This window comes from Manduca sexta, chromosome 9 (genome assembly GCF_014839805.1).
Source record: "Manduca sexta isolate Smith_Timp_Sample1 chromosome 9, JHU_Msex_v1.0, whole genome shotgun sequence".
In the NCBI taxonomy this organism is placed as follows: domain Eukaryota; kingdom Metazoa; phylum Arthropoda; class Insecta; order Lepidoptera; family Sphingidae; genus Manduca; species Manduca sexta.
The window spans coordinates 9,109,469-9,132,198 of NC_051123.1; the positions used below are offsets into that span (position 1 = coordinate 9,109,469).

A 22,730-nucleotide genomic window follows, 5' to 3' on the forward strand; every position below is an offset into this window, starting at 1 on the left:
CTTTCTGAAAGGTCGTTACCCTTCCTTTAGCGTCTTACTCATCTATTTATTATTGGAATAAAAGAGACATTATATTTCCAATAGTGACGCAGTTATACACATATAAACACGTGCAGGAAAGTTTTGTGAACCAGTTTGGCTATTCTGCGTCATATTCTGCATATCGAATGTATAAAATTCCGTTTCATAAGAATATTTTATTTGTTTGTATTCGTGTAGACATTTCCTAGAAAGAATTGGGAACAAATTTTGTTTTGTTGTTCAGTGGAAATAACAGCAATATATAGCCGTTTTTAAGCATCTTAATATCAATCTTCAATTCGATTCAGATAATGAACCAATGATAACTCATTTTTAAATGTGCTAAAAAGCTTTTTTTGATTGATCCATTTTTGAGATAGATCGAAAAAATCGATCGGGATAGCAATGGCGTATAAAATGGAGTTCAATAAAAGTTATACCGCCGTACCTAATGTAAGAATTAAGACAGCATATAACCAACATATAACATATTCCTAAAGTTACAGTTGATAACGATAAAGTAGCTGTGTTGGTAGCGGAAAAAGCCGCAATCATGGTCTATATTTTATTTAGGACTTACATTGCTGCAATAAGACAGATTTATAAACAAATTATAACATACTTAACCTCTTTTTCTTAAAGAGTAAATAAAAAACACTGTGAAGAAATCGAGTAGTTACTTACTTGTAATAAAAATGTAATCTAAAAAATCGATTTAAAATCACTTCATTTTAAACGAATGAACTAAAAGAATTTTTTATCATTACTTAGTCTAACTAAAACGTTATTAATATCCACATATTATATGTAATGAACATAATTATTATGATAATTTAATTTGCTAATTTATATACTCATGACATAACGGAAAATTCAATGCCTCGCAAAACAAGGCCGTAAGTTCAGTGTTGAGTTCATTATATTTCCCCATAATAAACTTATATATAACAATCACAAAAACTAGATTTGAAAAAGCCCTAGAGAATCTATAAACATTGTAATTTTTTAAATATATTTTAACAGAGATGAAAGAAGTAAAGAAAGAAAATACAGTTATTTGTCACTGCTTAAAACTCATACTATTTACTAATACTACTTATAATAGTTTAAAATAAAAATTTAAAATTTAGCGAGATTGCACGCCGCGTCGTCGCTGTGACTTATAGATGACTACTCAGAATAAACACAAATTAAAACGTAAAGCTACAATTAAATTAATAACCACGATATAATCACATGTAACTTAAATAAAACAAATATAAAAATGATATCACTTTTATCTGCCATCTTCAAGTGTAGGCACAGGTGTCACACGCACATTTCGCCAGTTATGTCAGGTATATTTTAACAAGGCTATATTGCCATTTATCAAGTGAAAGTACGGAGTTTGAAGAATACTGAGCAGAAAAACCCATGTTACAGTCAAACCTCGATGCCATAATTTAGCCGTCATTAATTACAAAGGTAGGAATAGATCATAAAGAATAGGTCAAATAGATTTTGTTTAATTTTCCTCATTCTTTAAGAATATTTTGTAATTGACGATTGGAATATATTAGTTTCTTATATCTTTAACTTTATCTTACTAGACGTCTTTATTAAACTCCAAAAACAAACAGTTTAAAAAAGCCGAACAGTGGTGGGTTACACGTTTATTAATGCACTAGCTGTGTAACTATATTCTTTTTATATGTTACTGTTTTCTGTTCCTCTTGAATAAAATAAATAAGATAGAATATCATATTTTTACATTTCCGTGCAGTTTAGCCGTTTAAATAGGTTTACTTACAGACGTCCTTCATCAAACCTGTTCCTTGTCTCTGGAGATTATATCAAACCACAAATGTATAATCATTTTAACAACGTCGCGTCGTGGTCAATTTTACGATATTGTGCTCATAAATAAATCAAAATACCTCTTACTTGGTCGATTGCCACGAAATCGTACGAATTTATAGCCTTCAGAATGTAAATTCGATAAAGCGCTGGATTTCATAAACTTTATAGGCATCAAGAAATTATTTTCTTAAAATCCACCTTACAAGGTTTGATTTTATTGCAACATGAATGAGTTTTCCGGAATGAAAGTACTGTTATATATTTTTCCGCGATAAAAAGTTACCCATGTCCATCTAAGGGTTTCAAACTATCTCCATACCAAATTCCATCGAACTCCGTTGAGTATGTTTTATGAGATTGAGATGTGACGGACGATTTTGTTCTATAATATATTTTTTAGAACTTCGTAAGAAAAACAATTCTGTCATACACGATTGTTGCTTAACTTTAATTTACGCAGTGCACGCAACGGACGCTCTCAAAAGGAATATATGTCTCCCGTTTTTGCATTTTTTTATTAATGCTCAGCTTCTATTCGTCATAGCGTGATGTTATATTGCCTTCTTCGATAAATGGGCTATCCAATATTATTCTTTTATCAATTCATACCAGTAGTTCCTCAGATTCACGTGTTCAAACAAATAAACTCTTCACTTTCTCTTTTATATAGTAGTATAGATAAGCTGAGCAAACAAAAACTAGTTAAAAATAAATAAAAATATATTACTAGCGTCTCAGGTTGAACTAGCCTAATATTACGATATTAATCTCACTCTTTTCTCTCCTCATAAATAAATAACATTTATCCAGTAACTAGCTTTTCTGATGTAAATAAAAACTGCAAAAAACGTCACGATACGACTCCACGCATTGCTCTGTCCAGATAGGCGGTGTCGACTCCGGCAGTGATACTGTCAACCAATACCACTATTCCGAGAATGCTTTATATTTTATTGTCTATTAACCACATGTTGACAAAGGCGGGTTTCCCTACACTTCCTAATTATAGGAAGTGAATGACGTCAATTACTTCGGAAATGTTTTTGTTTAATTGGAGTAGTTTTGATTCGTGTATTGGGTTTAGGAATAGAGTTTTTTTTTTAATTAATTAACTGGTGTCTAATTTACATACATGTCCTTAGATCCGAAGGGTAGCCACTTTTGGTCTCTGTATTCCGTCCCATAATATGATAGCACTTATCTTATGAAATCTCAAGTAGACGTCCAAGTTTAGACAACATTTCAAGCAGACCTTACAATTCTGGATAAGGGTATCGACCAGGGGCTCTCTGAACCTCTTGGAGATCCTCCCTGCAGTTACTCATAACGCCGGTAAAAGAAACGGCCATCGTATTAAATAACCAGGCCATACCTTTAGCCGGCCACACATACATACATAACACATTTTAAAATAATAAAAAAAAAAAAAACAAAAAACAACCTCTCTAACATAAAAAAATCTACAGCTACTCTCATCACTCATTGCACAACAGAACACAGGAGCAAAAAAAGTTTATTAGACATAATGTCGGAAATGAAGTGTAAAACCTCACCTATTTCCTTATTCTAGGCATGTCAAAAGAGATTTTTTTTGTTCCCAGTGACATGCAACTCGTTATCGTAAGACGAGTCGCACACATTTATAACTTTTGTTAGTACTGTTCATACAATTAGTCTTAATTTTTTTCAGTTCACAATATCTTGAAGCTCATTCTACGTAATCCGGACGACCAACACCTCAGTTCCCCCTGATCATGAAGGCTGCAAAGTCTTCGAAACGTGGGGAGAAAATTATAATATAAAATCCGCAATAAAATCCGTAAAATAGTTTTCGTATTAGGGCGTATCAAATTAAAGTTACTTTTAAATATCATTTAAGTAACTTTAATTTTATACGCCCTAATGCCACTACTACACTTTTACTTATATACACATTACATTAACACTAAACTACAAATGATCAAAAAACCAGAAAAGTAAAATTGCTATTATCGGTGAAAATATTCTTTCATGGATGTTTAGCATAATGTTAGCAGTCGTAAAGTATATGGTTGCATTTATTAATGCATGTCAAAATGTCCCTGTATATTTTGAAAGTGTTACTTCAAGTGTCGTTTTGTGATTTAAAATTTAGAAATACTCTAATTGATACAGAATATATTTAGCAGAAAGTAATGCTGTGGCTCGGGGTTTAAACCCATACATTAAATACATTGCGATAGTCGTAACGGCACGCAATACAACTACGCTACCGTGGCAGTAGGATCATTTTCTTTTTATTGCTTTGAATGACGAGACGATCTTGCCGTTCGCCTGATGATAAACGATACGACCGCACATAAATAGTAGAAACACCATCCAACGCCTTGAATTTCAAAGCATTGTTTGGTATTCACTATACTCGCCACCCTGAGACATAAGATGTTAAGTCTCATTATGTCCAGTAGTTACACTGGCTGCAATGTCCTTCAAACCAGAACACAACAGTGGTACCTACTCAGTCGGACTCTCACATATGAGAGACCTACCACCAGTATGCAGAATGCGGTAATGTCGAATAAACTGGTCTTATATCTATCTATCTACTAAAGGTACTTTGTAGGTAGAAACTTGGACCTTTGACGTATACCCAGCCTGATAATTATAAGTGCAAGGTGATGAACATTCTCTCCGGAGTAAGGGAAACCCGTAAAAAATATAACAATTTACCTTGTCATGTACTTATTTAATTCTCAGAAATTATAGGACTTTGTCTGGCCAAGGCGCACTCAGAGCTTACCTTTTAAATTCTATTAAGAACTGTTATATCTTTGGACTTCGATCAAGGAGCATTCAGAACGTACCATTTCAATTCTAATTAGAACTGTTATATCTTCCTTTGACCAAGGAGCATTCAGATCCTGCCTTTTAAATTTTATCTAGAACTGTCATATCTTCGGACTTCGACCAACGCGCATTCAGAACTTAACTTTTGAATTGTATTAAGAACTGTTAATTTCTTGCACATTTTCTAACAACCCTTACCTAATATTTGAGTTTATTTTCCGTCCAAATGCAAAAGGTGACACTATCGCTGTTACAGTCACAAACTCGACACGTTATTGATTAAACTAAAGAACAAGGAAGAGAAAGGGAAATTTGGACTATTAGAATTTTTACCGCCCAATACGCAACAATAAGCCCAAATTTTTACCTCAGTTTTTATTTGCCAAACAAGAGAATCGAATCCAACCTTCACCGTTCATAGCTGAAGCACCATAAACCAATAAGTATACACAATAAGTAGACACTATTATTATCGAACTAAACATAAAAACTAGCTTGCCACGTTATTAGCATAAATATATAAAGAGACATGCGCTTTGCTTATACTGTACTGTTATTATCTCTACTTGATTAGCATTTTATATAGTTATAGCTTTATTAATTGCAATTTAATCAAACAATGTTTATATCCGTAAATGTTTATACATAAGTTGCTTAACTAGTTTGTACATTTGTTTGGTCCTGGTTGCTCCAGGCTTAGCAAATATATTGCAAAAAACTAAGGTTAAGTTGGTGCCACCAACGCTCTGGGGATTGGGAGCGTTTGAAAAATTCCACCACGAATTGCTGGACGATAGCGTGGAACAAGGGCGTCACCAAGGAGGGCAGGGAGGGGCAGCTGCCCTCCCTCTAAGAGATTCTAAAACTCTAATGAATTCACCAATTCCATTCCTAATATTCCGTACGGTCAATTACGCTCTGCTCTATGTTATTGTTAAAACGGAAGAGCAGGAATAGGGAAGGCATACGTGCACTCAACTTCACCCACAATTCATATTTTTCTCATTCTCCATATCACCGTGCTCCCCCTCTGCCCTCTCCCTTGGGCCAACGGCTGGCGATGAACTTGGCGTGGAAGGTGTGCCGCGCGCTGTCCTTGACGCTGAAGGCGTTCTTCGATATGCGGGGTCTTCTGGGCCCTTATATAATTGACCATGCTGAGAACAACCCACTAACGAATTACGAACTTCGGCTCAAGGCCGTTTGCTTGAGCAAGTGACTTAAGAGAAACTGAGTATTTATTACGTTTCTTTTTCCCTTATCGTATTTGCTAGTGCTAGTAATATTGTTACGTTTCTCCTTCTTTGTGGTAGTAATATAATTAAGTAACAATTAAAAGTTCAGGGTGTTGCTGTAATTATCAAAAGATTACAGTGCTACACGGTATTTTGACAGTTCATAACAAACACGTAACGAACCTCATCGCGTTTACAATTGAAATTGCTATACCATTGGAATACCATTCCACGCTAATACCACGAAAATACCGTAACACGGCCCTGTATAGTGTACAAGTCAGAGAATAAGGACCCTGGGCAGTTGTGGCGCTTATAAAAAAAACATTACTTGACCTCTTGAGTGAATCATACATTTTACATAACATTCTTTTTTCTATACCAACCGTGCATTACACTGGCTGTATAAGGGCAGAGCACACAGATGTTAAGTTAATAAAGCAGTATACACAATAGTTCCGTCATATTCAATTAAAAACCACTTAGTGCATGTCTCGTTTCCAAGACACTTGCATGATTATGTTCTTGCATGAATAATCACATATGAGAATATAATTTAATGAAGACGATTTTATATTACACAATATATTTTAGTTACCTTGTCTACAATAGGGAAATTAAGTATTACAATGCATTATTTTGATTTGCTTCCTCCTTATTATATTAATTATTAATTATCATTTAACGGCGAAGGAAAACATCGTGAATAAAGATTACTTATGCTAACGCGAATGTTAGTCATTAAGGTTATAGCTTAAGGTCCATTTTTCATACATTTTGTTTTTCAACTAAACAAGTATTGACAAAAATTTAATATGACGAAATTTTAAAGGCCGAAATATCCATGCATATTAATTATTTTTACGTTTTTCTTTCAACTGCGAGAACTAATCACTAACTAGACGTGAATTTAAATTCTTTACTTGCCAATACTTGTTTAGTTACCCAGATTAAAGGTGAAACAAAATGTATGAAAATGGACCTTAAGCTATAACCTTAAAATTAAACTACTTCTCGGATTCTATCGCGGTTTTTTATATTTTAGTTTTCTCCCGACGTTCCGAAGACTTTGCAGCCTTCATTCAAAAGACCGGCTGCGAGACTTCAACATACTCTGAGCTCATTCTGCGTAGATCGGACCACCAACAGCTAAAAATTTTAAATAGTTGTATAATTGTAAAATGAAGGTAGATATTGTAACTTTGACTTTATGGATGAACAACACCTCAGTCCCCCCCCCCCCCCGTGACCATGAAGACTGCAAAGTCTTCGAAATGCCGGCAGAAAACAAAAATATAAAAAACCACGATAGAATCCGAAAAGTAGTTCAATTTTAATCGTGAATAAATTAACATACCTGAGAATTTTCTGGAAGAATTACGAAGGCAAGTAGTCCCTTACTGCCAGCGTTGTGGAGTAAATCCTCAGTACAAGACGAGGTACGTGCCCAGCTCTGCAATATAAGTATTTAATAAAAAAACTAATATCATTATTATGTATATTGACAAATGAAACCATTGTGAGAAATAATAGAAAGTCATCGTAGAAAATTTTGAAGCAAAATTTTCCATACTTTCGAAACTCTATAGAAAACTGCACTCTATCTAATAACCCTTTTCAGTTCATTGCTATGTTAAGTAGGCATTATATTTTTGAACATAGTAACTATGTGCTTAATCACCTAGATAACGACAACAATTTAGTCAGATCAATTTGTACTAGAGACGCGAACAAGGCTCTCCCGGGATCAACGCTATAAATATCTTTTTGGATGTTGTTATAGTTGGTAACTTTGAGCATGGAAATCGCCAGAGCAGGAGAGGGCAGCTTCCCTCCGGCCCTATCGCCCCTCCCGCCGTCCCATCCCTACCTCCCTCCCTGTACCCCCGCATTCAAAACACAAGTATATACATTTATGTGTTGAATTACTCTAACTACCTGTATGAAATTTATCCCTGAAGGAGTAGGTAGTGCAGCCGAGGCATCCACTTTTCGAAGTATACTTCGTCCCATGATGTGATAGAGAGCGAGCAACCGCCACGTTTGAGTGTAGGTAGATATAAATCGTAAAGTAAAACTATTTTATTTGCCTACTTTGACTACAGACGACCAACACCTCAGTCCCCCCGTGACCATGAAGGCTGCAAAGGCTTCGAAACCAGAGAAAAAGAAAATACCCATGCCCATTGGAGAAATACCCATGGTTCAGTGTTGTGTTATCATGACGGGCAAAATGCCACCGGGCGCCTGCTTCAGGGGACCCCAAAATTTTGTAAAATTTACATTTGTTTACGTTTTCTTGGTTGTCGGAAAAGTGTTTATAGATTTTTGATGTTAAGGACCCCATTAAATTAATTTGCCACGAGCCCTTTACGGTTTAATCATGTCACTGACTTGGTGACAAGGGAAAAGCAGTGTTATGTTGTACTATGTAAAGTCGTAGTTAGACGCGATTGCTACAGGCGATATTCGCACACAACTATTGCTAGCAACAATTGCCAGGAAATATTGCATCAAACTTTTCAGACGCAGGTAAGAATTAAAAACACGCATATCGTTATGTCATATAAAAATCGTTCTAGCATATATCTCGTTCATTGCGAATTTATAAAACGTCATTTATTGTTGAAATTGCGAGTACCTTTATATTTGTTTTGAAAATGTATCAAAGCTCATATAAGAACATAGCTTAGGCAAGATTTGTTTCGCCGTTACGCATGATCAGACAGGGCATTTTTTCTATGTATTATCAAGTATTGTAAATGCAAGGCGAGTAAATTGCATTAAATGAGGCTTAATGCAATATTCCCGATTTGCTACCCGATGTGAGATTGTTTTGTATTTAAAAAATACGTCGATTAATAAACAAAAGTCGAAAACAATTGAAAATAAATCTAAAAATATAAGTAATTATATAATGTTATAGAAAACATTAACTAAAATAAATAACACAGTACTTGTATATAAAACGTTTTATTATTCAAATTAGATATAATTAAGAAAATATTACCTAATTGCGACGTAATATAACATATTATTTATTAAATTAATCTTGATACTTCTCATTAAATCTTTGTCTTACAATCATCAAAATAATAAATTTATTTGGCAACCAGACCAGACCCAGGTTAAGCAGGCCCCCGAGATGGACCGACGACCTGGTGAGGGTCGCCGGAGTCCGATGGATGAGGGCGGCCCAGAACCGGCCCCTGTGGCGCTCAATGGGGGAGGCCTATGTCCAGCAGTGGAAGATTCCCGGCTGAAATGATTCATAGCCACGAATGATTATGAGTGTAGTAATATGGGACGCGATGCGACCACCGAGCTGGGGTCTGGGATTCATTCCGGGGTTAGGCAAAGTGAAAAATGGTTTCTTGCTCTATATCAGCCCGGAGATTGGAAATCTAACTAGTCCCCTATTTCATGGGACCTTAACATAGCTGGGGAAATGTGTGTGCTGGATTATCAACTTTTTGTATGAGAAATAAAGTATATTGATGTTGGAAAATGTAGTCATTAATAATTAACCGTAATATTAGCATAACCAAGATATTTTAATACGGTTATATTTTAAATTCAACAATGATATTTTTTATTTAAACAGTTTACCCGTCAAGGTTATTCATAATGCAATACATATTAATTTGTAACATTGTATAATGTATGTATTGTCTAAATATGTATAACTAGCTTTTGCCCGCGGCTCCGCCCGCGTTATAAAGTTTTTCGGGCTAAAGTTTTCCATTATAAAAGACATACAATATATTTCCCCGGGAGTCTATGTTCTTCCCAGGGTCTCAAACTGTCTCCATACCAAATTTCATCTTAATACGTTAGGTAGTTTTTTAAGTTTAACATGTTCAGGCAGACAGATGCAGCGGGGGACTTTGTTTTATAATATATTTTTGTAGAACTTTTTAGGAGGAACAATCCCGTCATACATCATTGTTGCATAACTTTAACCGTTTACGCAGCGCACGCTATGGAAGCTCTCAAAACTAATTAATTTTCCACGTTTTTGCGACATGTTTCATTACTGCTCCGCTTATGTTGGTCATAGTGTGATGATATATAGCCTATAGCACTCTACAAACAAAGGGCTATCCAACACAAAAATATTTTTTCATTTTGATCCGGTAGTTCCGGAGATTAGCGCGTTCAAACAAACAAACAAACTCTTCAGCTTTATATAATAGTATAGATAATAAAACCATTTACTAGTCAACGTTCCAAAACAAGCATAAACTAAATAACGGTAAGTAACATTTCAACCGGTAAGAATAAAATAAGAATAAATTGAAACAGATATTTACAAATTTTATAAAAGTGTGATTTTTTTATCATTCATATTAACTAGGATTAGTTCATTGTAACTATGCTAAGTTATTTAGAGAAAAAAACATAAATCATCAATTTATATGTTTGCATAATTGTAAAGTGTAGGTAGATATAGTAACTGTGACTTTTCGGACGATCAACACCTTAATCCCCCATGACCATGAAGGCTGCTGTCTTTGAAATGTCGGGAAAAAAATATAATATAAAAAACCGCAATAAAATCCGAAAAATAGTTTTATTCAAAAGTCTAAGATTCGCGTAATCAAAAAAAAACATTATCGGCCAAAAAACGAATTTTGTGTCTATGTCGTAAAATAGACTATGTAGTTATAAGACCGTATTGCGAATAGTGACAAATATTCTACTTAGGTATTTGTTTACGTAGCATTAAGTACCCTATGAGGTTCAAGGCCGCCATTTTGTGGATATTAAGTATTTAATGTAAACATAAAAAATCATTATCAGTCAGAAAACGAATTTCCATTCTAGCTCGTAAAATGTACTGTGTTGTTATAAAGCCATATTGCAATAGTGAAAAATGTACGTCAAATATTCTTCCTTAGTATTTGTTTAGATAGCATTGACCCTACGTTCAAGGCTGTCATTTTGTTGATCTTCAGTATTATAATCTAAAGAAATTACCAAGAAATTATATTTGAATTTCAAACACAATTGCCCGCGCAAATCCCGTACAAAACCATATTTGAACAGTTCCGGGATTCTACGCGCCAATTGCTCCACAGCCCTATGCATATTTAAAACTCAACTAATCTCATTAGATACAAGGAATGCAAAAGGCGGGCGGGGCTTTCAGTAGCTTTCAAGGCTGGTAGGGTAGACAGTGAGATTAGTAGCCACCGCGCAACGAGCCAAGGCGCACGCGCCATAAGTTTTTCACAACCTTTTTATCTACTATAGAGGTTGTATAGAAACTTAAAAATCCGTCGAGTTCGAAATTCGAAGCGTACAGATTTTATATATTTTCCCGCCAACATTTTGGGGATTCGAGCCCCGTAGTGTTGCAAGTTAAAAAATTGTGTTTTTCTCATTTTGAAGAATCTGCAATCGGTAAGTTTATTGTTTTTACTAAAGATAATGTTCTATTTCGATTTTATTATTATTTTTATTGCCGAATGTATTCCTTGTTATTCACGGACATTAATATAAGTGCGGATTGTTTAAGTCGATACCGAATTCTTTTAAATATATTTTTTAAGTCTATCCGACATCCGCAAAGTCAATAACCGGAGCAAATTTACACTCGCTTAAAACGAAAACACACTGCTGTATTTTTTATTCTCTATTAATGCCTTTTAAAAGCCAAATTATTTTGTTAAAGTATTAATATTTCATAAAATACCTACAAAGAGTATATCGCAGTTTTTTTATGCCGTTTTTTCAACTTCATTCAAAATTTAAAAAAATATCAGTAAGGGAAATTCCGCGTAACAGTCTGACTAATCCACGCAAACTAGTTTAGATTTGTTTGTGTCTAAGCGATGAACCACTCAATAAATAAACTTAAGTACCGTTAAAGTTAGATGACTATTTACTTTTTTTGTTGGAGAAAACATTTAGACAACTTACAAGTTGAAAGAAAAATACATTTAAATTGAGCAAACGAAACAAAAGACGCAATGAAATACCTAACCAAATACTTCCATAAGAGCAAAAAGTTAGATTTAGCGTCAATAATTTGCATGAACATCAATTATTGCTTTGATGCGTCCGTAAACTTTCTCTTGTTATATTGACATTTACCATTATTATATAAAAGACCATTTTTATTTATTTTATAAAACTACCGTTCCAAACAACCGATTGCAAGAGATTTGACATGATAACAATATTTACCAATACGTAATCATTATAGTTCGTTAAGAAAAAACTTTGTACTCCTTTTAAAGTGTATAGCGCTTGGAGGAGAATGAGTGGCATGATTCAAGTTCATATAGACGAGTGGAGAAAAATGTTTTTTTTTTTATATAATATGTGTTGCAAATATATTAAATTCGACGGTCGAATTCACTGAACGACGCCTAGTTATTATTAATATTCACTAACTCAGGTTGAATGCCCTGGTAGCGTCGTATTGTGGTGCGACTGCCGTGGCTCCGTGGGAAGTCTCGGGTTCGATTCCCGGGCCAGATAAAGTGATATTGGGTTTACTGTTCAGTATCAGCCTGGAGTCTGGAATTGTACCTGGTAAATGACAATAAGCCTGCCACATACTACAATGGACTTTACATACGTACCGCGATGTGTTGACCATCTCTGCCTACCTTTAGATGTATAAATTAACCCAATAATAAATAGATACGATGTAGGCTATTATTGCACACCAAATCCTAATGGGATTTTGAGTAGGATGCGTGTGGGATTGTTTAAAGTATTGAGTAATTTTAAGTTAGAATTTCTTTGTCTGTACGGATTTTAAGATATTGTAGGTTTATGCCAGCGGTCAACGAATCTAGCTCGGGCTAGATTTAATTAAAATTGAACTATTTTTCGGATTTAATAATTTAGTTTGTTTTAGTTTTAATAATTTAGATTTTATTACTGCGAAGCCTTTAAAAACATTATTAAAATGCAAAACTTTATTATAGTGCCAGGCTTTTATTTACAACATTTTGCTTGCGGTTTTGCCCGCGTGAAATTTTTTTATAGGATAAAAGTCTCGTTATATTCTTTCCTGGGATGAAAAGTAATCTATGCCCTTCGCAGTGCCTTAAAATTATCTCCATACCAAATTTTATTGAAATCCGTTCAGTAGTTTTTGAGTTTATCGCGTTTCTAACACACATACAGACGCGGTGGGCGACTTTGTTTTATATTCATAACTAGCTTCCGCTCGCAGCTCCGCCCGCGTGGATTTCGGACTTCAAAAATGGAGCCGAGAATGTTCGTTTTACGTAGCTACTCGCTAGGTGATTCGCTAGCCTCTAGATGCCAAGCAAGCCGCCTGCCTGTGCGTTCACGACCTTATATATTATATACAAAAGTAATCCTTATAGCATGATTCAGTATTCACGCATGATGGCTTATTATTAGCGTATTTCATGTATAACTTTGGTGTTTCTATACCGATTTCTATGATTCTTTTTTATGGAATATTTAATAATGTTAACTTTTTAATTAGGGATGACTGAGAGTGTTATAAACGTAAGAGTAGACAAATATAATGAGAAAGCTTCGAACTGCTAAGCTATCGGGAGTTACACGTGTTATTGTGAGTCAACCATAAAAGATAGACATATGCCGTCGTGGGATATTTTTACAGAATTTTAAGGAGAACATTTCCGTCATACATGATTTCTGTGTAGCTGTAACCATTAAGGTTGCACACGCGACGGAAGCTTAAAAATGGAGTAACTTCTCCCGTTTTCCCAACATTTCCCTTCACTGCTCTGCTCCTATTAATTGTAGCGTGATGAAAAGTATACTATAACCAGCACAGGAGTATGACAAATAATTGTACCAAGTTTCGTTAAAATCCGTCGAGTAGTTTTTATTTCTATAACGGTTATACAGACAGACAGATAGACAGACAGACAGACAGACAAAAATTTTACTAATTGCATTTTTGGCATCAGCATCGATCCCTAATCACCCCCTGATAGTTATTTTAGAAATATATTTCATGTACAGAATTGACCTTTCTACAGATTTATTATAAGTATAGATATATAGATATGTAAAGATTTAGAATTCGACTTGAGTCTCAGAATCAGAAACTCTATTTCTTACTAAAGAACTTCAACCCTTAAATGCGTGTTCACATTTATTTAATTATTTGAAAATAGAATGATAAGAAATGTATTAACTGAATTGAAAATGGAGAAGTTGTGCTTGACCGTAATTTATAATTAATATATATAAAAAAAAAAAAACATAAAACCGACACTTAAGTCTGGTAAAACACTTATAGTCCATTGAAAAGTTACATTTGGGGTTGCGTTTTTTAGAGGACGCAATTTTATTTTTTTGAAGTGTAGGGGGGTCAGTCTAAAGCTAAAACCAAGTTTGTGGGGTCGCCACCCTTGTCCCACGGCCGCCATCTTGAAAATAGGGGTTGAAATGGTTTTTACGATGTATCTCTTAAACTATTTATCTGACAAAAAATGTATAAAGAGTTTTTGTTGCAAATTAAATTCTCTACAACTTTGGTTTAGTAACTTTTGTCGTAAAACTATAAATGAAAAAGTTATAAGCGAAAATGTTAAGAAATTCAATGTTAAGCAATGTCCATTGCAACGTCATCAGAACGTGTGTTTATAAGGTTCATAATACTTTTTTTTGTACTGTTAATACCCAAATACCCAAGGGACCATTAGGGAACAAAGAACATCTGCCTGCTATTATTATTATTATTTCTAACCTCTCTTATTGTAAGAATAGCTGGTAATATTGTGTTGAAGTTGTCCTAAGTAAGATTTTCATTAGCATATTGACTTTTAAAAGTCTTTTAAAAGTCAAAATGCTAATAAAAAGTAGTTTTCACTAAAGTTAAAATCGTGTCTAAAATCATTCGAAATCGTCTGCAGAATTAAAACAGAATAAAATACATTCGCACGTACAGAAATATGTAGCACAACTAAAAGATATAAGTTGAACGACAACTTCAACACAATATTATCAGCTATTCTTACAATAAGAGAGGTTAGAAATAATAATAATAATAGCAGGCAGATGTTCTTTTGTTCCCTAATTGTCCCTTGGGTATTTGGGTATTAATGAGTACAAAAAGAGTATTATGAACCTTATAAACACACGTTCTGATGACGTTGCAATGGACATTGCTTAACATTGAATTTCTTAACATTTTCGCTTATAACTTTTTTATTTATAGTTCTACGACACAAGTTACTAAACCAAAGTTGTAGAGAATTTAATTTGCAACAAAAGTGTTTATACATTTTTTGTCAGATAAATAGTTTAAGAGATACATCGTAAAACCATTTTAACCCCTATTTTCAAGATGGCGGCCGTGGGACAAGGGTGGCGACCCCACAAACTTGGTTTTAGCTTTAGACTGACCCCCCCTACACTTCAAAAAAATAAAATTGCGTCCTCTAAAAAACGCAAGGTAAGGCCTAAAAAATGTAACATTTCAATGGACTATTAAAAAATATCAATATCTTTCCATATTTTTTTATGTTCAAGAAAATATCGCACAACAAAAAAAAAGCGCGGCAAATACAAATCCAACGCATTTTATACTCTTATTTATACATATTTAGATTCTTTTAAGATTACTACAAATAATCCAAACGGACATAATAATCAGTAAATAATAGATTAAATAACGCAGAACTTGTTCAGATAAATACATTATAATTTTACGACACTATCTGCATATTAGCAGATCTGTATGCGAGAAATCGCATTTTGTCTATTTCTGGCTTTAATAACCAACCGAATGTAGCAAGAAGAACATTGACTGGTCAAAAGCAATCTCATTGCAAGGCATCATATTTTAATATATCAATGCTTCGGGTGACTATCAATTTTGTAACTTTAAATTCTGGTTTATTATTCATAAGAATTACCATCTGAAGTCCCAAGGTACACAATACTATATAATACTTTATTATATTCTGTTTTTACTACCTATGAGTAGTGATAAAATGGTAAGGTAGGGGAGATGCGGGAGGACTAAAATATTAAGGGAAGTAAACTCAAACAAAAAATAAAATTCAAGTAGAGCATCTTTCCAGTTGTTTATTACGATCTGTCATAGTTATCCTATTCATTGGAAAGTAGTGGGCCGCGTCTTCGTAGATGGCTTTATCTATAGAAATAAATTAGAGATCATAAAACTAGTAACTTTTATCCTAAAAAAATAAAAATAACCAAAAAAAAATTATTTTTTGTTACAGTTTGAGGACTTTTTCGTACAATGTTATGAATTTTAACTTTTTTTCCACATATTGATTATAATAAGCGAATATTTTCGTGTCTAATATAAGTCTTATACAAAAGAAACACATTCATATTTTTTACATACACTTTCTCCTCGTGCAATTTCCCAAGAAACAAACATTTCATACATACTTACTCATAACATTATTATTTGATTATAATTAAGATTCTGTTCGGAAATCTCTTAAATAATTTCCAAGCTATTTTTACGCTTCTAAAAATATTCCAATGTTATCTTCGTAAATTTCATCTGATCTTTTGTTTTTAGGTTATTAAGCAAGAACAGCAGACGTATTTTGAAACAATGTTTCATTATTCATAGATTGTATAATTATATAAACGTGGTATTGTTATATAATATATTCAATATACAAACACAGGGTCAAAATAACACACTTTTTAAAGAATATATAAATAATAATACATATAAATAATGTCAGCCCTGTGTTATATATACTGTCCCACAGTCGGGCACGGGCCTCCTCCAGTACTGAGAGGAATTAGGCCTTAGTCCACCACGCTGGCCTAGCGCGGATTGGTAGACTTCACACACCCTCGGAATTCCTATAAAAAAAAATTCAGGTATGCCAGTTTCTTTAGGATGTGTTCCTAGCAAGCGATAATTCAGAAAGAATGCGAATTTTCCACGGACGCAATGTTCAAGTTGATTTTAGTTCCAAATACGCTCACGGAGCGCTGTTAAATTTTCCACACAAAATATTACTTGAACGAAACTATTACGTTAATAATACAATAACGCGTAAATTCGTGCTAAAGGTAGGTCTTTCCGTATGGTTTCCTTCTTTAAAGGTATTAATAATAAACACTTAAAAATTCAGAAATTCGTAGCCTAATCTTTCGGGGACCTTCAACTTGTGCCGTCTCACTGTCAATAGACAAATTACTATGATAAGTAATTTCATTTAATTATACAATAATAAAATTATTATTTGATCCTAAAATCAACATTTAAGTAGTCACAACCACGTGACAAAACTCGTGATGTGAACTTTAAATAAAATTTAAATATACATAAATTATAAGCCGATAAAACCCAAAAGATTAACATAAATATTATACTTATTGATGAAATAATAATAATGTATCACAAATATTTAAATTTAATGTGATTTCGTGAAATAATGATAAATTAATTCAAAATAAATAAATCGATGATGAAATAATAAATGAACACAAAGTATGAGGAACTTTGTAATTCCAATACTGAGAATAAAAAAACCCAATCATAATATACAATTTACAACAGATCTGTCAATCAACCAGTGACTAACAACTTGTTAGTATGTGATTACAGGAATTCCTCCATAATGTGACAGAATCATTATATATGGGAGGGTACCGGTTTACGGATATACCTAGTCTTGCCATAAATATTGTAATAAAGAAAAAAGAAAATTGTTAACTGCAAATAACATTTATTACTTTTACAGTGTGTCAGTTTAATACATAAATATAAAACAATTAAAAATATAAAAGCTTATTCGAAGTGGTCTCCATTGGCTGCAATACAGTCCTTTAAACGATGAGGCCAGTTATCAATAGAAGCACGCACTCTTTCCATGGGAAAATTCTTCACTGCCAATCGTATAGATTGTTTTAGGGACTCCAAATTATCATGGCGTTTAGAGCAAGCTGTACTCTCTAAAACTGACCACAAATCATAATCCAGCGGATTAAGATCGGGACAAGACGACGGCCAGTCTTCAGCTCTGATAAAGTCCGAAACGTTCGATTCCAACCAAGACTGCGTGGACCGAGCTTTATGACCCGGCGCCGAGTCTTGCTGGAAGGACCATACTTGGTTATTGAACATGGTGATGTTAAGGGGCTTAACTACCTTCTCAAGAATGGTATCTTGATACACTTGTGCCGATGTTTTGATACCTTTTTCACAAAAATATGGCTCAGTCACTCCTTCATAGCTAACACCCCACCAAACCATCACTGAAGTCGGATAATGTCCACGTTGCACTCTGTCGACTAATTGGGAAGCTTCCTTAGAGCTTTGAGCATAAATACGGTCATTTTGTTTGTTAAAATGTTGCTCAATTGTAAAAATTTTCTCATCCGTAAACAAAATTTTTCTGTGACCTCCCTTTGCGTACCGCTTCAGTAGTTGTTTCGATTTTACCACCCTATTCTTCTTTAAATTATCAGTTAAGAAATGGCCAGTGCGTCTCTTATAGGCTGCAAGTCCTAAGTCATCTTTTAAAATACGCGACATGGTTCTAGGTGCTATCTTCATTTCCCGAGATAAAATCTTTTGCTTTCGGACAGGATTTCTTCGAATTCTTTCCCTTACTGCTTTGACCACCTTTTTCGTACGAACACTACGTGGACGGCCAGATCTTTTCTGTCACAAACAGAGGAGGTCTCATTGTACCTATTAATAGCCCGGTACACAAACATTTTACTAATACCAAGTGTATGGAGAGTTTTAAAAATTGCATTTGGCTCCATACCTACTTTGTGTAATGCTATCACAGCGATTCGGTTCTCTTTATCACCCCACACCATTTTAATATCGCAAAATATTTTACAATGTATTGGCGCCAAAATGAGAAAACACAATGAACAATCGTATAAAAATGACAGATTCGAAATTCAAATGTAATATTTTTTTATAATTAAGTGTAACAGTATTTATGGCCAGACTAAGTATATCACGTCTGAGTAGCGTTTACTTAAAAAAAAACACATGATGGCGATCTCCGATGAGGTCTGACGTCAGCATATGTTATCAAGACTGAACGGCGCCTGTCGAGTGACATTATAATAAGCATGGTTTATACAAAGAAAACTTGTAGAATCTATCATCCGCAAGTGATTTTAACTATTCACAAGCTAACTTCTAAATGAACCTTGCAGTTGATTCCGTGAACCAGTCAAAATAAATCATTGAGCATGTCAAAAAATCCTTTGTTCTAATTGGTCTATTTTTGTGATAAATCGAAAGAAGCGTTTCGGATTGTTTATTAAAAATTGCGGTTAGACAAAATCTATATAAATAAAAATTTATCACCAAAATGTTTGTACGCGCATAACTTCCAAACGACTGCATCAAATTGGACAAATCTTTATTTTACGTGTTCGTTGTCAGGAGATGGTTTGTATGACAAAAAATTAAGGAAATTGAATGCAAAATAAGAAAAATTAACGAAAATAATAATTTAAATCAATCTGACAATTAAATAAAAACGGTAATATTTAACGATCGTAAACTACTGCCCCAGACTTACTCGTCGTTGTATAATTCTCAATGACATCACAACGATTAATATTTAAAACCATTTATAGAGTCAAGCAGCCGGCCTTAGATTATAATTACCGATTCCAAACATCGCTGGTAGCATTTCATTATTCCAATACCGTTGACATTGTTGCTTACGTAGCAGAAACCTTTATTCAGTGTTGGTGTAGGTCAGTGATGAGGTGTAAGCTATTGCTTCAAGTTGGTGAATTGATTTGTGAAGAAATATTAACGCAACCTTAGTAATGTAATTTATTGTGACTGCATAACAATGGCGAACGGTCCATATAAGCCGATGCCTAGCGGTTTCCCTTTATGTAGAGTTCATGTACAATCTAATTATCATAAGAACGATTTAAACACATTTATGTATATTAGTACGTATATGTTGCGTCGGGTTGCCTTTCGGAAATTTTCACCATTCGCCACTGCTGCATAGTTTTTCTTCTAAAAACAAAAAACTGTTCGCACTAGCATGCTTCAACTCGTGTAATCTATTTATATAAAAATGAATCCCTATGTCCCTTGGTCACGCCATCACGCGTGAACAACTGGACCGATTTCACTATTTTTTTTTTGTTGTGTTTGTTATTGTTAGGAGAAGGTTCTTATGAAAGAAAAAATTCAAAAAATTGCGCGGCAAATTATAAAATTTAAGAAAACTTAACGAAAATATTAATTTTTGTATAACTGTCAATTGTTTGAAATAATTGTCAGCGATTGCCAGAATGCGCGCTGCAAATTCATAGTTAAGACGGGACAACGTCTGTCGGGTCAGCTAGTTCCTAATAAAAACTAAATCATATTTTATACGATAATTCAGTATTTAATCAGTTTGCCGTGTAAGGGTTGGCTTTATCAAAGAACATACGTGATAGAACAGCGTACGTGGTCTCTCTTTCCTATAAATTGGGGTCATTCAAGCGGAGCGTGTATAAGCAATTGGCCGGCCTGAGTCGAACTTCTGGGGAAGCTCGTATCTTACCGGTCGACACTTTCTTCACACTTCACTTCGCCTAAAGTACAGTGATGCCACTTCGCCGAGATCAGATAAAAAACAACAACAGAAAAGTGGTTTTATTGCACCTGAAGGCGCTGATAAAGATAGCAGCAATTTTAATGTATAATACCAGCATTTAAAACATATGACACAATTATAGCGCTCATCTGTCTTACAATTATTAAGCGTAATAATTATTTTGACACTGCCTTAATAACACATACACCTTTAACCCTGAGGAAATCTTGCGATGGGGGAATTGCGATTTAAAGCGCGTAGTAGTAGGTTGCTATTTAAAATTATAATTAAAATGGCGAAATTCTTTAGAATCAAAGAGAATAATAACTTCTGTTTGGAGCACTGTTATCGATTCTTTGGTTCAAGGCCGCTGCTATAGAGTTTTCCATGATGATAAGCACAGATCACGGCATTTTGCGTAAGATTGCAAACTACTTGGACCCCTCGTACAGGTCATTCTGCTCCTGTTAATAAATAAAAATGTTTGATAACAATATTTCTCTTTCAAACGAAAAACTTAGATCATACTTTGAACGTTTTAAGTCATTTTTTGTCCAATCAGCCACACTGTAGGTCAATATCCGAGCGTTTGTTTATGCAATATGGATCTAAGCAATATTTAGAATGCAGAAACATATATTAGAAAATGGAAATAAAAATATAATCGTCTGCCATTTTCAATAAACGCTACCAATCGCTTTTTTCAATCTATCTCAAAGATAGTTCAATCAGAATAAAGTTTTTTTGACATGCTTATAAATTACTCACTTTGATTGGTTAATCCTCTGAGTCGGATTGATGATTGAGATTCGGATCGATTATTGAAAACTGCTATAAATCATGTTTCGTGATGTATTTAGTTTTGTCATTATTTTTCTTTCTCCCGTCATGGCGGATTTCCGTCTAACCGGATTATGTGAGTGAAGGAACAAAGATTGCACCTGTGTAATACGCATATACTTGTCCAGTAAATCACCTGCTTACTTGGCTGATCTCCATTGAGATTGGCCGCCGTGGCCAAATTCGGTTAGGAAAAAATCAATCAGTTTTGGCACCACTCTTTGTCTAATGCCTGTGGTTTTGTCATTAAGTAATTGTTTTATGTGTTTAGGTGAATATTTACTTTTATGCAAATTACTTTGAATAATGAGCAGTGATTCAACTAACTACTTATTAATATTTTCTTTAAAAAAAATGTAAGAACCAAACAATGAAACTAATTAATTTTATGACCGATCAAAAATAATTATTGACGTATTTCTTAAACAATTGAACATTATAATTAAACCTAGGATTTCCGTTTATAATTAGTTGTAGACTAAAAAAACTATCTATTCTTTACGAAGTTTTTAATTAAAAAGAATTATTGTGTAGTAAAAGATAATCATAGATAGTGGATATTTATAGTGATTTATCTAAAGAATAAATTTGATAAACCTTCATTATATATTTAATTGACTTGATTTTCGTCAAAAACTTAACTTATTTATAAACTAAAATTTTATTAATGTGAGTAAAATAAGCCAGAACCTAAGTTGGAACACTAAAAGTTAAATAGTTGTTTAAACCTAAAACGATAGATTACTGCTATTTATTTTAAAATCAAAATAATTCATTATATAATACGGATTTACATATTTAGAAGTATTAGTTTAGTTTATTAGTCAAAGAAACAGTTTTAGAAGGGATAAAAGTAAAAATAATTTTATTATGAATATAATATCAGATATTTTTATACTGTATTGTGTTCATTTTTATTACATCTGAGACGTATTGTCACATTATACCTAACAATCAACTGCTCAATTTTATTGTTTTAACGAGTTAAATTATTCATAACCCGTTAAATATATTTTACAATAGTTTCCACTATTAAGTAATTAATTATAATATAACATTGAATTTATATTGCTCTCAAAAGAAAATCGGACAGTTGGATTAGATTTTAGGGAGAAAATTATAAAAACAAACCGCCATAAAAATCCGTAAAATTGTTTTATTTTAATGTCTAACCTTTGCTTACCATAAGATTATTTCTAGTTCGTGATTATGATTTCGATTAGTTTGACATAGCTTTAAAAAACATATTTATGTAGCCAATCCAGGAAATTTTGCACACGAAAATTCCACCCGGTAACCTACAACCACTCTCTTTTGCATGAACAATTCTGTTACACAAATAATGAGAATGTGACATAACGCCGTCCTCCACCTTTCACTGCGTTAAGTTCAAGGGCGAATCAACAATAAGTTTACACCT

At 33.7% G+C, this 22,730-nt stretch overlaps 1 protein-coding gene across 1 annotated transcript in view; it reads left to right on the plus strand.

Moving 5' to 3' along the window:
• The first annotated feature begins 11,095 nt into the window (after nt 1–11,095).
• LOC115452482 (putative metabolite transport protein HI_1104) overlaps nt 11,096–22,730 on the plus strand; it is a 50,671-nt gene continuing 39,036 nt past the window's right edge. Inside the window, exon 1 of the mRNA XM_037436836.1 lies at nt 11,096–11,327. The gene's annotated coding sequence lies outside the window, so the exon portion shown is untranslated. The remainder of the gene's footprint in view (nt 11,328–22,730) is intronic.